Source organism: Pleurodeles waltl, chromosome 6 (assembly GCF_031143425.1).
Source record: "Pleurodeles waltl isolate 20211129_DDA chromosome 6, aPleWal1.hap1.20221129, whole genome shotgun sequence".
In the NCBI taxonomy this organism is placed as follows: domain Eukaryota; kingdom Metazoa; phylum Chordata; class Amphibia; order Caudata; family Salamandridae; genus Pleurodeles; species Pleurodeles waltl.
In genome coordinates this window covers 348,783,856-348,799,303 of record NC_090445.1, presented here as the reverse complement: position 1 = coordinate 348,799,303, position 15,448 = coordinate 348,783,856, and positions in this window count along the sequence as shown.

The window sequence follows — 15,448 nt, the reverse complement described above, 5'->3', positions numbered from 1 at the left end:
AAAGGTACATGGTGAAATGTTGTACACAGAAATAATAGCAATGCTACCACAAAATCACAGCTGATTAGGTAAAATAAAACATCCCCACTAAGAAGCAGACTAACCAAAATTAATGAAATAAAATTAGAGCACATACGTAGGCTGCAGGCCTAGGCTAAGCTAAAATATGTGTGCCAAAGCAAGCAATGTCCAAAATGAACCCATGACACAGCAGCTACTTAGTTTTCAAACGTGTGACTGGCAAGTATAAGGTTTGATTCCTACTGCATCTTTAATTTCTCCTGAGATTATAGGTGAGTTGGTAATATTACCAAATACTCTGCCAGGAATCTGTGCTGTTCTCAATCAACATAAAATTGGTGTTGTTAGCATCCTACATTCAACAGTTCTCTCATGAGGTGTCTGAGCTACGTCCATGGAAGAAGCTGCCAGACCTAGAGAACTGGCAAAAAAGGTAGTTGCCTTGAAATTACTTTGCAACAAATGGATTTTTAGCACACAAAGGACACACGTATTCGTTCAAGCTCCATGCCACATTGAATGTGTGGATGATGTGCAATGTCCTGCAAAGAAGCAACTCCAACAGAAACAGAAATTGTGCCACTTATTAGCATATGTTTTTATAGTACCATCTATGCTTTCGATATTTTTCTGAAGCTCAGCACATAACGTGTGGAATTCACTAAAATATCAATGTTGTTTTTAAATCCTGCTGGGGCAAAGTGCTTTGTAAAATGCAACATTTGTTTTGAATTTCTTTGAACATAGTTTAAGAAGAATGACCATATTCTCTATAATGGTTGTTCCTAAATGTCTACACGTAATATAGCAATTAGCAGGGTGCAATAGGTGGAAGGGACAACTTTAAATGGACATAGTCCATAGTAACCAGTTTGTCATTGTGAAACAGGAATAAGTAGTGCACAAAACACTGTTTTCATTGTGAAATGCTTTTGATTTGGTAACTTGCTACATACAATACCAGAATGATACTGCCTTTGACAGGCCCAGGCTTACCTTGACTGAAGAATCATTTTTTTACAATCATTGTGCTCCCAAACTACACGAGTGTGAAGAAGTAGGGCACAACACGGTGAGTGCTGGAATACTGCCTCTGCCAAAATCCCAGAGAAAAACCACAAGATATAACTTAGAGCAAATTCAACATCTGTCTCACAATGCACTCTGAGAAACATCATGCATTTTCTTGCTTAAATCGCTCTGTAACGCTGCCTGTTTGTGGATTGTCTGCCTGGGTCAGTTTGACAGTTGGGCTGTTTTGCACCTCTCTAGACAGTGACACAAAAGGGGCGGGGGTGTAGCCTGCATATCCTGATGAGCCATCTGAGCTAGAGGGGAGGTAGGAGTGGTCGTTCACAACTGAAAGGACTGCGCCTTCCCTCACACAGAGTAGTCTCTGACCCCCTGGTGTGCATCTGGGGCCTGGCCTGGACAAGGAAGGATCTTGCGAACGCTTGAGACTTTGCTTTGAAGTTTGCCAACTTCAAAGGCAGTACAGGATATAAGAAGAAGACCCAAAACCCCAGACTTTTAGAATCTTTCTGGAATGAAGAGGAATCTCTGCCCAGGAGAAGAGCTGAAGAGCTGAAGGAGGGTACTGTCCCTTTGCTGTGTTGCTTTGCTGAACTGGCCTGCAGTTGCTGCTTCTGCCTGAAAATAGTGCAAAGGGATGAACTTTGCTGTGTGTCCTGCTTGAGAAAATTATCCAAGGGCTTGGAGTAGAGCTTGCCTCCTGTTGGAAGTCTCAGGGACACCAAAGACTTCAGTTTCCTCGACCTGCAGCACTGGGAACTGTGTGTTTTGTGCTGTTCAAGAGGAGAAACTACTGCGACGCCGCCAACGACGCTGCTGGCCTGCACGTGACCTGCCGACGCCTCACGGAGTCACATTGCCCCACTTTGCACTGCAACCCTGGTCTCCGTGACGCCATCATCGGACGACTTCACCGAGCCACTGCTTGCACCATGACCTGTGGGCTCCACACTTCTGCATCGCCTGCTCACACCGCTGCCTGAGCATCCCCGATGATGCCGCTCCTGCTGACACTGGTGCCGCTGCCTGCACCATGGCCTGTGGACACCGCTTGTGAGGTACACAAAGCACCGTCCCGTACCACAGCCCCAGTCCACTGACGCCAGCATCATCGACTCCTATGTCGTCACCAGGCATCCTGCCTGCACCATGGCCTGTGGACACCATTCGTGAGGGTCACAAAGCACCGTCCCGTCCCACACCACTGATTTGGGCCTACTGACGACAGCGCTGCAGCAACAATGACGCCTCTGCCTACACCTTGACCTGTGGACACCGCATGTCACACCGGCCCGCTGCACACCGCAACCCTGGTCTCACCGACGCCGCTGGATGCCATCACCGAGCCGCTACCTGCACCATGACCTGTGGACACCGCACATCGCATTGTCCGACTTCGCACTGCAGCCCCGACGCCATCCACGCCGGCGCACCTGACTTCATCAACCCAGAGTTTGATCCGCAACGCATGTGACCTCAGGGGCCCAACGACTCCTGCACCGGCTCCGGACTCAACACCACGACATCAGTGACACCGCTCTCTAGAGCTCACTGCAAGGATCATGACACCCTGCACATCCAAGGTACTGTCTGCGGGTCTTCCCAACACCGTAGCTGGCCCGCAGCGCCACGGCCGGCCTGAACTGTTGTTTTTGTTGATCACGACGACGTGCTAGACCCAGGTGGAGCTATTGACTTCAAGGAACGATATTTTTGAGTAAATCTTGCAGAATTCATATTTTTACTACTGTATGTTGGATTTTTATCGTATTTGGTCTTGTTTTATATAGAGAAGTATTGCCTATTTTTCTAAAACTGGTGTGGTGTCCGTTTATAGTGTTTTCACTTATTAGTGTGTGTTATGTGCAAATGCTTTACACATTGCTTCTAAGATAAGCCTGAAAGCTCGTGCCAAGCTACCAACAGGGTGAGCAGGGGTTATCTGAGCAGGTATCTCCCTTATCCTGACTAGAATGAGGGTCCCTACTTGGACAGGGTGCAAACCGACTGCCAACTAGAGACCCCATTTCTAACACTGGCTCTAAAGTTATTAGAGAAGTAATATAAGATTGCTTAACTCTAGAGCACAGGGTAAAAATTCCATGGCTTGCTTATGTAGATAGCCTTTTAAAAGAAGTGGATGGGAACATGAGTATTGAGGATCCTTCCAGTGTGTTGCAATACAATAATAAAGACATAAAATGATTCTCATGGGAGAAAAGATGGTAGAAAGGGAAGATAAAGCACACCTCAAATCTACAGTGGCAACGTATATTCAGGCCCTGTGCAATCGATTGTACAAAGCTATCTTACCTTAGTATCAAATATTCCACACAGGTTCTATCTTACAATGCTGCAAATTGGCGCTTTGCACTTTACAGTTGCTACTCCCAAAATGAGATTTTGCTCACAAGTTACCCAATTGTCTGTGTAATGGCAAGTCAACTCAGTCCACAGTGCACTTTGTTCTTTATTGTAATTTGTACAGGGATTTAAGAAAGCAAAAATTGCAACAAAATGTTTATACAGGAAAGACTTATTATTATAAGGATGCTTTTAATTTTATTCAAAATCTTGGTAATGTGGCTATATGTCATAAAGTATCTGTTTATATTTCTAAAGCTATTCACAGAAGAAAACAGCTTTCACATTTGAATGTTTTAACTTAGGAAGCAGAGGAAGGAGGATTTTAATTGTGAATGCTTTGTGATTAATTGTTTGTTTTTATTGTTTTGAAGTTGTGGATGCCTTTGGAGACTTATCTGTATGATTTTATCTGTGTACCTCTTTTATGGATATTTTATATCTTAACAAAGATATTTGATGACATATTGGGGCAGATTTATTAACAATCTGCACCTGATCACTAAAGTGCGAAAGCCTGTGTAAACTGTTGATTTGGCTAGCAATAACTTGCAGAAATGTTTTTATTTGTCCAAAGGTTTGGAACTTTGCATGTGTGCTGCACTGTTCAGCACACACAGAAAGTGAGAAAAGTGACTAAGCATAGTATTTTGTACTAGAAAATGACCCTCTCAGAACAAAACCAATACTTGACAGCACACACATACCCTTGCACTATGGTGCAGGTGGGTGTATATTGGCACATTAGAGCCTAAAGTGAGCCAGAGCAAGGAAAGAAGAAAATAGCAATTTCTTAGTATGTAGGGTACTGTTGTGCTCTCTCTCTCTCCAACACAATAAAATGCAGCATCATTTGTTGCACTGCGTTGCATTTAAAGTGATTAAATCTGCCTGCAAATCTCTGCACATTTTTTGCGGCAACTTTTCTTACGCTTTGTGTAATACAAACTTAAAATAATGTCTAGCATATTCAGTGTGCTTTGAATCACAGACTGGGACCTTGAAGCACTATAGATACACAGCAATATTCTAGTGGTACCCCACCAAGGATTCAGTTGTGACTGTCTCGTTAGACATACACATCTGCAATGACCACATTACCTATTGAGCGTTCATTAGTAACAAAGGAGAATGCATTTGCCTCTGATTATTTTAATACTTTTTTCATGTAAGGTAAGTGTGTTTTATCTTATATATGCATTTTCCTGAAGACGAAATGCAACTAAAAATTAGCAGAGTATGTTGTTCTTTTTTGCCACGTCGCCTACTTAGCATTCAGGATCAGAGTTCACATATTTTTTGTATCCACCTCAACCACTGGCTGACCTAGGGAAAACTTTGTACAAGGCTGTCATGGGGTCCCATCTCCAAAGCAGCCCAGTACAGAACAGCTGAAGAATAGTGTTTGTTTTGAAAGCTACTACAGCCCGGACTAAGACACACAGCTGCCTATACACATGCCGCATGCAAGAGGACAGTGGGGACTCAGTAGCAATGTCATCTGCACCATATGTCATGCCAACGAGGCTTAAACCCACACTTTAAATCAGCCCAGGCGATGGATGGAGTTCAGTATCTGAGGATGCAAGGGGCCAGGTCACATGCCTCTGTATGTCAGGGATGCTCCTGCCAAGTGCCACAGCCTGGCTTACTTGGGCTTTGAGGGGCCCAGTACTGATCGAACTGAGAGAAATTAAATGGGCTCAGTGAGTCAAGATACTGTGCCAGGATTGAAGGCAGACTTTACTTTCAGCACAGAAATAGAAACATTCCCTTGGAAAACAACATAGCACCAGTGGGGTAACATTAGCCCCTGCAGCCCCCGCAGTGTACGGGGCTTCCTGAGCTCCAGAGTCCCCCCTCAGCACAATACACTGTCCAGGGGCAGTGGGCCCCTTGCCTGAGTGCTCCTGACTGGGTCCTGGGACTTCGCTTTTCAGGGGTCGCCCTCTCAAGTTTCGTCACACCGCTTCATAGCACAAATATCCCATAGCCAGGCAACCAAACGAGGTTCATTAGTGCAAATACATAAATGTGTCTTATAACATATGCAGATTACATAAAATGGGAGGCAGAATAATGTATTTTTATATGAAAATTATGTTGCACGTGTTTCAAACAAAGTTATGGGTTACAGGCAACCCGAAAGCAGTCAGGAATGATGCACCTAAACTGGCTGCCAGTCTGATTAACCTAGAAGCATCAGGGCTAAAAAATAACTGATCCAGTTTTAAACATTGCATCAAATAATTTTCAGAGTCCAGCAGAAAGTATCTCCCTCCAAAGGTGGCTCGATCATAGGCCAACCCCACAGCTGCTCAGGTTTGTAATTGTCTCAGTATGAGCAGAGGTGCTACGCCTTGACTGTGGCCCTGCCGAAAGATTGCAAAGCCCCCACTTCAAGGCACTTTTCTTGGTTGATTTCAAGCACCAAAACCATTGGATCACCCTCTAACTCCACCAAGCCTCGGGAAGTGGAAGCTGCCAGCACTGAACCCTTCCACCGCCACCCCAGTGTGGTGACCTATGACCACTTGTTAATGGCACCATCAAACTCCAAACCTCCCTCAGATCCAAAAGAAAAATACTGGTCTCGATATCGGGTAGGCAGACAATCTCAACTACAAAGTAGCCATGCACTTGAGTATTAATGAATGTCTTCTAAAATCAGAGCCTCTGCTGCTCACGTATTTCTGCATAATGATTGATACCGCTTTGACAAAGCTGAAAGGCTAAATTGGACCTGGCTATATGCAGGTCCATGAGGGACGATTTACGTGCATACCGTCTGTCAGGAGTCCAAAAGTTAGATGACATAAATAAGGGTCTGCTCATGGCCTGAAGCAGAGGTCCCTTCCCTTCAGCAATTAGGTAGATGACCCGCAAATGTATAACCAGAACCTGGGGTGGCCTTCTTTTATTAACCAGACTCACGCACACTTTGTTGGCATAATCAGCCGAACGGATGCAAGGGGACGTAACCAGACTATTTAATTTATTGGGTGTCTGGGTGAGAAAAAATAACCTAGTTCAGCTGTAAGCCCGTATACAAGATGTAGAATTTGTCTGAATTTTGCGACCATCACAACTAGGCAAGTACACTTTAAGATATGAGTTTCACCACACTACTGGTACCCGTTCATGGCACTGAATTCTTTAAATAATGCTAAAATGTGTTGGTACATCTCTAAAGAGGGTGCATTTGCTTGGGCACTGTGTGTGGGGAGGTTTAGGGGAGTTGTATCAGTAACCTTACTACTCACTCTATGTTAGCGCAACCACAGCCCCTATAGATATATTTTAGCCACTGAGTGATCCCCAGGGCATTGGCTGGCCTTGTTATGGGTGACATTCCATCGTAGCCTGGGCACAAACTCTATACCTGTGTTACATAAACGTGTGCTGTGATTCGATGGATATCTTGTCCCTTGTGAATCTCCTAAGGTAATCGTTGGTTCCTTGCTAGGTCTTCAACTCCACGTCACTTTTTTTTTTTTTTTTACATGTGGTTTAACTACTTTGCATAATCCGGGGAAGTGTCACAAAAATACATATAATTCCAGTCAACCAAAAATTACCCATACCTCGTATAAGTGACACATTCATAATTATTATTAAGAAATAAAAGCCTGTATTCAACGAGAGATGCAATGGCAACCCCTTAGTGGTTCAGCTTTGACTATCAGTGTACATGTGCACGTGCCTTCTGGAAGAGCTCAACCATCGCTATCATTACCAAACATCCAAGAAATGGCACCCTAGAGCCTCACTCAACATATTCAATGTTCTGACAAGCATTATATCTGTGCCCAATGTAAACAACCCACACATATTTATGACTACAGTGAATGATACATGTTTACATGCCACTTAAGGAACTAAGGGTGGAGGCAGAAGTCATGGAGTTTCACTCTGTGAAATTCCACGGAGTTACATGAATACTCTGCAAGATTCCACAGAGTTCCACGGGCAGAAAGCGTCACACTTGCTGATTGTGCTGACCTTTAGTGCCGGAAGCTTGTTACACTCTTAAAAATCAGCACAAATGGCATCATGCAGCGTGCTAGATTTTGCTGCTCATCGAGTACATTTTCTCCTCGAGCAGCAGCGGCATCTTTCTCACAGAGAATGGTCAAGACTGCCTGTGACCACCACCATTAAGTAAATCCTGCCTGGTACCTCCTAGCACCTGAAAATCATGCTACGGGACTCCAGTTCTCACTCACACCTGGCAGCTTACAGCTGGCGAGCTGCACACGAGAAATACCTAACACACTGCGGCTGGTAGAATTTGTCCAGAACTCCGTGTTTCAAGTGTAATGCAGAGTGGCTAAAACATGGCCAACTCTGCCAGCGGAGCATAATTTATTGCCCACCACTAACTAAAACCAGGCATTCCACCAGAGGATGCAACACTACCCCTGGATTGTGCATCTATGTTTTATGTGCTGTTTAGTTTGTCAATCCAATCAGGTAGGAAACTACTATACCTTTGCCAGAGGATGTGTTAGCAACCCCCATTAGAGGTAAAAGTTCAACATGTGGAGCATCTGTGTGCAGTGCCAACAGCTAGCACTAGTGTGAATGAAACATGTACATATGCTATGTAAATATGTTAGCCCCTGCACTCTGCCAGAAAATGCAATAGCAATGTAAGTTGAATGTAATCAGGAAGCCTTCCTCCATATTGACTGACTGATAAATGTATGTGTAGTAATGAAGCTCTTGGAAATTGTAGTTGTTGAAGAACTTAAATGTATTGCCTTACAGAGACCACCACAAGGATACGGCCAGTACTCTCAGCCCTACATTCCACCGAATGCTCTCTCTGAACTGCTCCCAACATTCCACCCTAGAATCCCCTGTTATCAAAACACATGCAACATGAGACAGTCTAAACACTACATTATACATCTAATTAAAGTTATGCAAACCTTATACACAACCTAGATATAATTTAGCTCATTATATAAGAATACAATGCAGGTACGTACTCAAAGTGAGCAACTATATTACAATTGGATGATGGTAGAGCAATGTCAAATTAGCTCATTATATGAAAATACATTGTAAGTAAATGCTCATAGCGAGCAGCTATATCACAATTGGAACATGGTAAAGAAATTACAAATAACTATACACATGTTAAATTCATAGACACAGGACATATCAACGATATCTGATAGGTACTTTTCTTTGTCTACTGCTCCTACAGAGATACCCATTTTCGTTAATCTTGTTTACACCATTGCTTTTTTTTAAGGTTACCATCCACACTATTGTCTTCATCTATTAACCAAAACATACCATCAGCTGTTACAATGTTTTCTTTCTTAACTTCCTTGACAACATTCCACCAATTCCGTGTGTTAATCCTAACTGCATCACCACATATCTTATCAATAATTAATTTCTCTGTAACTTCATATCTCCTTTCTTTTATGGACTGGTATCTTGATTAGGATTTTATCACCAACTTTCAATTGGTGAGGACAAACTATTTTTGTTTAATCAAAGTACTCCTTCTGACTGTTCTGTACCTCTGGAACATTTCTCCTCACCACTTTGTCAACATTTGCTAACACATTACGTTTTACCGAATTGGACATCCATCCCAGGCAAATTTTAGAGGAAGGTTTCCTGCCTTGTAACAATTCGAAAGGAGAAACTTCATGGATGAATGAGGAGTCCTGCACTAGAACCATAACATGGATCATACTGCATTGTCTAGATTGTAATTGCTAGATAGAGCACATTGTACACATTTCATGTGTTCCACCAGACCATTTGTTTGTGGGTGATAGAGCAAACTTTTTGATATGTTTGATATATCCTTGTTGTAAACAAATTTCACATTTGTCACTTACAAATTGCTCTGCATTGTCTGATATAATAAACAACGGGAGCCTTTCCCATATGAACCAATACTTTTAGAAATCTATCATATTCCTTGATGTGGGATCTCCCATGAACCCTAATTTCAGGCCATTTTGAATAGTAGTCAATCAAAACCACTGCAAATTTTGAGGAGGCCAGCAACATATTGAACAGACCTGTAAGGTCATCTCCAACTTTCTCCCATGGTTTTGAGGGAAGTTCTAAGGGTTGTGAAGGTGGACTTCTTCTTTTGAGTCCTTTTTCACAACTACTGTATATTACACATTAACTTACAAATGTGTCAACATGCTAGTCCATAGTGGGCCAGCAAATTGTTTCAAGTATCCTGCGCTTTGTAAACGTTCTGCCTAAGTGTCCCTTGTGTGCACCAGATATGATTTTCTGCCTAATACTTTCTGTAGGTACAAACCTCTCAGTTCCCATCAGCATGCCATCCTCAACAGACAATTCATCAGGTATCTTCAAAAATGTTTGAAACTGGATAGGTACATTCTTTTCTTTTGGCCACCCATGTCTTATAAATCTCATGACTTTTGTCAAAGTTGCATCCTTAGACAATTCTTCCATCCATTTTTTTCACTCACACCACACATACTTTCCAAATCAATAACTGCTAGAAAACAGTTTATGAGTTCTTCTACATCTTCTTCATTGTCAGCCCCTAGCGCTTCTTTAACTGGGAATCTGGATAAATAATCTGCCCTGACATTTATGCTACTGGGGAGGTATTGGACTCAAAGTTATACTGTAACAATTTAGTGGCCAATCTGTAAATACGTGGTGTGTGATCTTTGATTTTGTCCCCTGTCTATATCGAAAGCAGAGGGTTGTGATCTGTTTGCAAAACAAACATATTTCCCCAAATGTATAGATGGAATTTCCGCATAGCCCACCCACAAACTATTAGCTCTTACTCAATGACAGAAGTGTTTTTCTCTGAGCACCTCAGTACCTTTGAGGCAAACATATTTTCAACACCCTTCTTCACTTGAGTCACAACACCTAATCCAAAACGGCTAGCATCAACTGCAATCGGGGACTACATTTTTGGGTAATATGGTTTTAAAATCTTTGACCACACAAATTGGGATTTAATCCATTCAAATACTTCCTGACACTCTCTATTCCATACAAACGCAGCATTTGTTTAACATGTTAGTCAATGGTTTGATTTTTTAGGCCTGCTCAGAATTAAAATGTGAGTAAAATTCACACAACCCAATGAAACATTTCAAACCTGCTTTGTCAATGGGTGGTTGTAGGAAGTTGGCTCTGTATGTGCTATTTCAAAGTTAGGAATAGCATGCACAGAGTCCAAGGGTTCCCCTTAGAGGTAAGATAGTGGCAAAAAGAGATAATACTAATGCTCTATTTTGTGGTAGTGTGGTCGAGCAGTAGGCTTATCAAAGGAGTAGTGTTAAGCATTTGTTGTACATACACACAGGCAATAAATGAGGAACACACACTCAGAGACAAATCCAGCCAATAGGTTTTGTTATAGAAAAATATATTTTCTTAGTTTATTTTAAGAACCACAGGTTCAAATTCTACATGAAATATCTCATTTGAAAGGTATTGCAGGTAAGTACTTTAGGAACTTTGAATAATTACAGTAGCATATATACTTTTCACATAAAACACAAATAGCTGTTTTAAAAGTGGACACAGTGCAATTTTCACAGTTCCTGGGGGAGGTAAAGTATTGTTAGTTTTAGCAGGTAAGTAAATCACTTACAGGTCTCAGTTTTGGGTCCAAGGTAGCCTACCGTTGGGGGTTCAGAGCAACCCCAAAGTTACCACACCAGCAGCTCAGGGCCGGTCAGGTGCAGAGGTCAAAGAGGTGCCCAAAACACATAGGCTTCAATGGAGAGAAGGGGGTGCCCCGGTTCCAGTCTGCCAGCAGGTAAGTACCCGTGTCTTCGGAGCACAGACCAGGGGGGTTTTGTAGGGCACCGGGGGGACACAAGTCCACACAAAAAGTACACCCTCAGCAGCGCGGGGGCGGCCGGGTGCAGTGTGTAAACAAGCGTCGGGTTCTCTGTAGGTTTCAATGGGAGACCAAGGGGTCTCTTCAGTGGTGCAGGCAGGCAAGGGGGGGGCTCCTCGGGGTAGCCACCACCTGGGCAAGGGAGAGGGCCCCCTGGGGGTCACTCCTGCACAGAAGTTCCGATCCTTCAGGTGCTGGGGGCTGCGGGTGCAGGATCTTTTCCAGCCGTCGGGAAAGTAGAGTTCAGGCAGTCGCGGTCAGGGGGAGCCTCGGGATTCCCTCTGCAGGCGTCGCTGTGGGGGCTTAGGGGAGACAACTTTGGTTACTCACGGTCTCGGAGTCGCCGGAGGGTCCTCCCTGAGGTGTTGGTTCTCCACCAGTCGAGTCGGGTCGCCGGGTGCAGTGTTGCAAGTCTCACGCTTCTTGCGGGGAGTTGCAGGGGTCTTTAAATCTGCTCCTTTGAAACAAAGTTGCAGTTCTTTTGGAGCAGTGCCGCTGTCCTCAGGAGTTTCTTGTCTTTCTTGAAGCAGGGCAGTCCTCTGAGGATTCAGAGGTCGCTGGTCCTTTGGAAAGCGTCGCTGGAGCAGGTTTCTTTGGAAGGCAGGAGACAGGCCGGTAAGACTGGGGCCAAAGCAGTTGGGGTCTTCTGTTCTTCTTCTGCAGGGGTTTTTCAGCTCAGCAGTCCTCTTCTTCTTATAGTTTCAGGAATCTGAATTCTTAGGTTCAGGGAAGCCCTTAAATACTAAATTTAAGGGTGTGTTTAGGTCTGGGGGGTTAGTAGCCAATGGCTACTAGCCCTGAGGCTGGGTACACCCTCTTTGTGCCTCCTCCCAAGGGGAGGGGGGAACATCCCTATTCCTATTGGGGGAATCCTCCTTCTACAAGATGGAGGATTTCTAAAAGTCAGAGTCACCTCAGCTCAGGACACCTTAGGGGCTGTCCTGACTGGCCAGTGACTCCTCCTTGTTTTTCTCATTATCTCTCCTGGACTTGCCGCCAAAAGTTGTGGCTGGGTCCAGGGGGCGGGCATCTCCACTAGCTGGAGTGCCCTGGGGCATTGTAACACGAAGCGTGAGCCTTTGAAGCTCACTGCTAGGTGTTACAGTTCCTGCAGGGGGGAGGTGTGAAGCACCTCCACCCAGAGCAGGCTTTGTTTCTGTCCTCAGAGAGCACAAAGGCTCTTACCGCATGGGGTCAGAAACTCGTCTCTCAGCAGCAGGCTGGCAGAGACCAGTCAGTCCTGCACTGAACAATTTGGTAAAATAGAGGGGGCATCTCTAAGATGCCCTCTGTGTGCATTTTTTTAATAAATCCAACACTGGAATCAGTGTGGGTTTATTATTCTGAGAAGTTTGATACTAAACTTCCCAGTATTCAGTGTAGCCATTATGGAGCTGTGGAGTTCGTTTTTGACAGACTCCCAGACCATATATTCTTATGGCTACCATGCACTTACAATGTCTAAGGTTTTGCTTAGACACTGTAGGGGCATAGTGCTCATGCACCTGTGTCCTCACCTGTGGTATAGTGCACCCTGCCTTAGGGCTGTAAGGCCTGCTAGAGGGGTGACTTACCTATGCCACAGGCAGTGTGAGGTTGGCATGGCACCCTGAGGGGAGTGCCATGTCGACTTAGTCATTTTCTCCCCACCAGCACACACAAGCTGGCAAGCAGTGTGTCTGTGCTGAGTGAGGGGTCCCTAGGGTGGCATAAGACATGCTGCAGCCCTTAGAGACCTTCCCTGGCATCAGGGCCCTTGGTACTAGGGGTACCAGTTACAAGGGACTTACCTGGGTGCCAGGGTTGTGCCAATTGTGGAGACAATGGTACATTTTAGGTGAAAGAACACTGGTGCTGGGGCCTGGTTAGCAGGGTCCCAGCACACTTCTCAGTCAAGTCAGCATCAGTATCAGGCAAAAAGTGGGGGGTAACTGCAACAGGGAGCCATTTCTTTACACAAGCCCCCCCCCAGCCCACAGGCTAGGAGACTCAGCCAAAGCTGGGAGAGTCTTCCTAGTCTGTCAGGCGAGGAAGAGTAGAGGAAATAGGCTGGTTTGTTGCAGGGCCTACTCTGCCTTACATCCTCCTGTTCAGGTCATTCCCTCTGGGGAACTGACCCACTTCCACAGTGATAGGACCCAATCTGAACTGCCTCTTGTCTGTGCTTTTAATGTCTCCACCCATTCTCTCTATTTTGGGGTTAGAGGTATCCACCTCTGCTAATCTTATTTTAGCCAGGGTCACCCCTAGCTTACCCAAAGAGGTTACCCAGAGCTGGAGTAACCCCACCATGACCAACAGGGTCAGGGGGCCTAACTTGCTATTTGGCATGGGGTCTGACCACCATGCCAAGGATAGTGCAGCCATAAAGGCTAACACCCAGCAGAGGCCACTGACAGCTGTCAGTGCCCAGAACCACACCTTTAGCTCTTCACCTACAAGGGAAGGGGCTAAGTTACAGGCTTCGTTGGGTTCAGGGTGCCTGTCTGCTGTATTAGAGTGGGGGGTTACTACATCTTTTAGTAAACACCCTTCTTCCACTCTTTCTTCTGTTAGCTGAGGAGCCACCCACTCAGGCTTAACAGTTGCCTGACTAGCCGGGACTTCTTGTGGGACAGGTTGGACTTTACCAGTGCCACTTTTGGAGTTCTCCCCTACTGGAGCAGAATCTCCTTGGCTTTCTGGAACCTTGGCTAAAGGTTGTCCACCCTTCCTACACTGTTTTCTTTTCTTTTTCTTCTGGGGCCTGCTTGCAGTTACTGCAGGGGCAGGACCTCCAGAATCCTTGGGAGAGGACTGGCACTGGACCAGTTCCTCTCTTGGGCTCTGACTAACCTCTGGGTAGTCATTTCCAAGGAGACAATCAAGGGGAGGTCTGTACTGACTACCACCCTTCTCCAGCTAAAAGTCCCACCCACTTCTATGGGCACAAAAGCCACAGGCCTATCAGTGACCCTGTCTGGGCTAACTCTTACTCTGGCCATCTCACCTGGGATGTACTGGTTTGAGAACACCAGCCTGTCATGCACAATAGTGTGACTGGCACAAGTGTCGCTCAGGGCAGTGGCTGGGATTCCATTCACCAGTAGGTGGTGGAAGTGTCTGCTTCCCTCTGGAATCTCCAACTCACCTGTTGGGCCCTTTTTCCAGTTGAAGGCTATGAAGACCTCCTCATCTGAGGAGTCATCCCCAATGGCTACACTGGTTACCCCTGGGATTTTGCTAGGGGGTTTGTTTTTGGGACAAGAAGTGTCCTTGGTGTGGTGCCCTGTCTGTCTACAGTTATGGCACCATGCCTTAGTGGCATCCCCGTTCTTACCCTGGTACCCACCTTTGTTTTGGGTTGTGTCTTGGGGCCCACCCACCTGTTCTGGTTTTTGGGGGCCTACAGAGGACTCTTTTTCTTTGTTTCTAGTGTCACCCACTTTCTCCTGGGGAGGCTTTGTAACCCCTTTCTTTTGGTCACCCCCAGTGGAAGTTTTGGTTACCCTAGTCTTGACCCAGTGGTCTGCCTTCTTTCCCAATTCTTGGGGAGAAATTGGACCTAGGTCTACCAGATAATGATGCAACTTTTCATTGAAGCAGTTACTTAAAATGTGTTCTTTCATAAACAAATTATAAAGCCCAACATAGTCATGCACTTCATTTCCAGTTACCCAACCATCCAGTGTTTTCACTGAGTAGTCTACAAAATCAACCCAGGTCTGGCTCGAGGATTTTTGAGCCCCCCTGAATCTAATTCTATACTCCTCAGTGGAAAATCCAAAGCCCTCAATCAGGGTTCCCTTCATGAGGTCATAAGATTCTGCATCTTTTCCAGAGAGTGTGAGGAGTCTATCCCTACACTTTCCAGTGAACATTTCCCAAAGGAGAGCACCCAGTGAGATTTGTTCATTTGTCTGGTTACACAAGCCCTCTCAAAAGCTGTGAACCATTTGGTGATGTCATCACCATCTTCATATTTAGTCACAATCCCTTTAGGGATTTTTAACATGTCAGGAGAATCTCTGACCCTAGTTATGTTGCTGCCACCATTGATAGGTCCTAGGCCCATCTCTTGTCTTTCCCTTTCTATGGCTAGGATCTGTTTTTCCAAAGCCAATCTTTTGGCCATCCTGACTAGCTGGATGTCTTCTTCACTGGGAT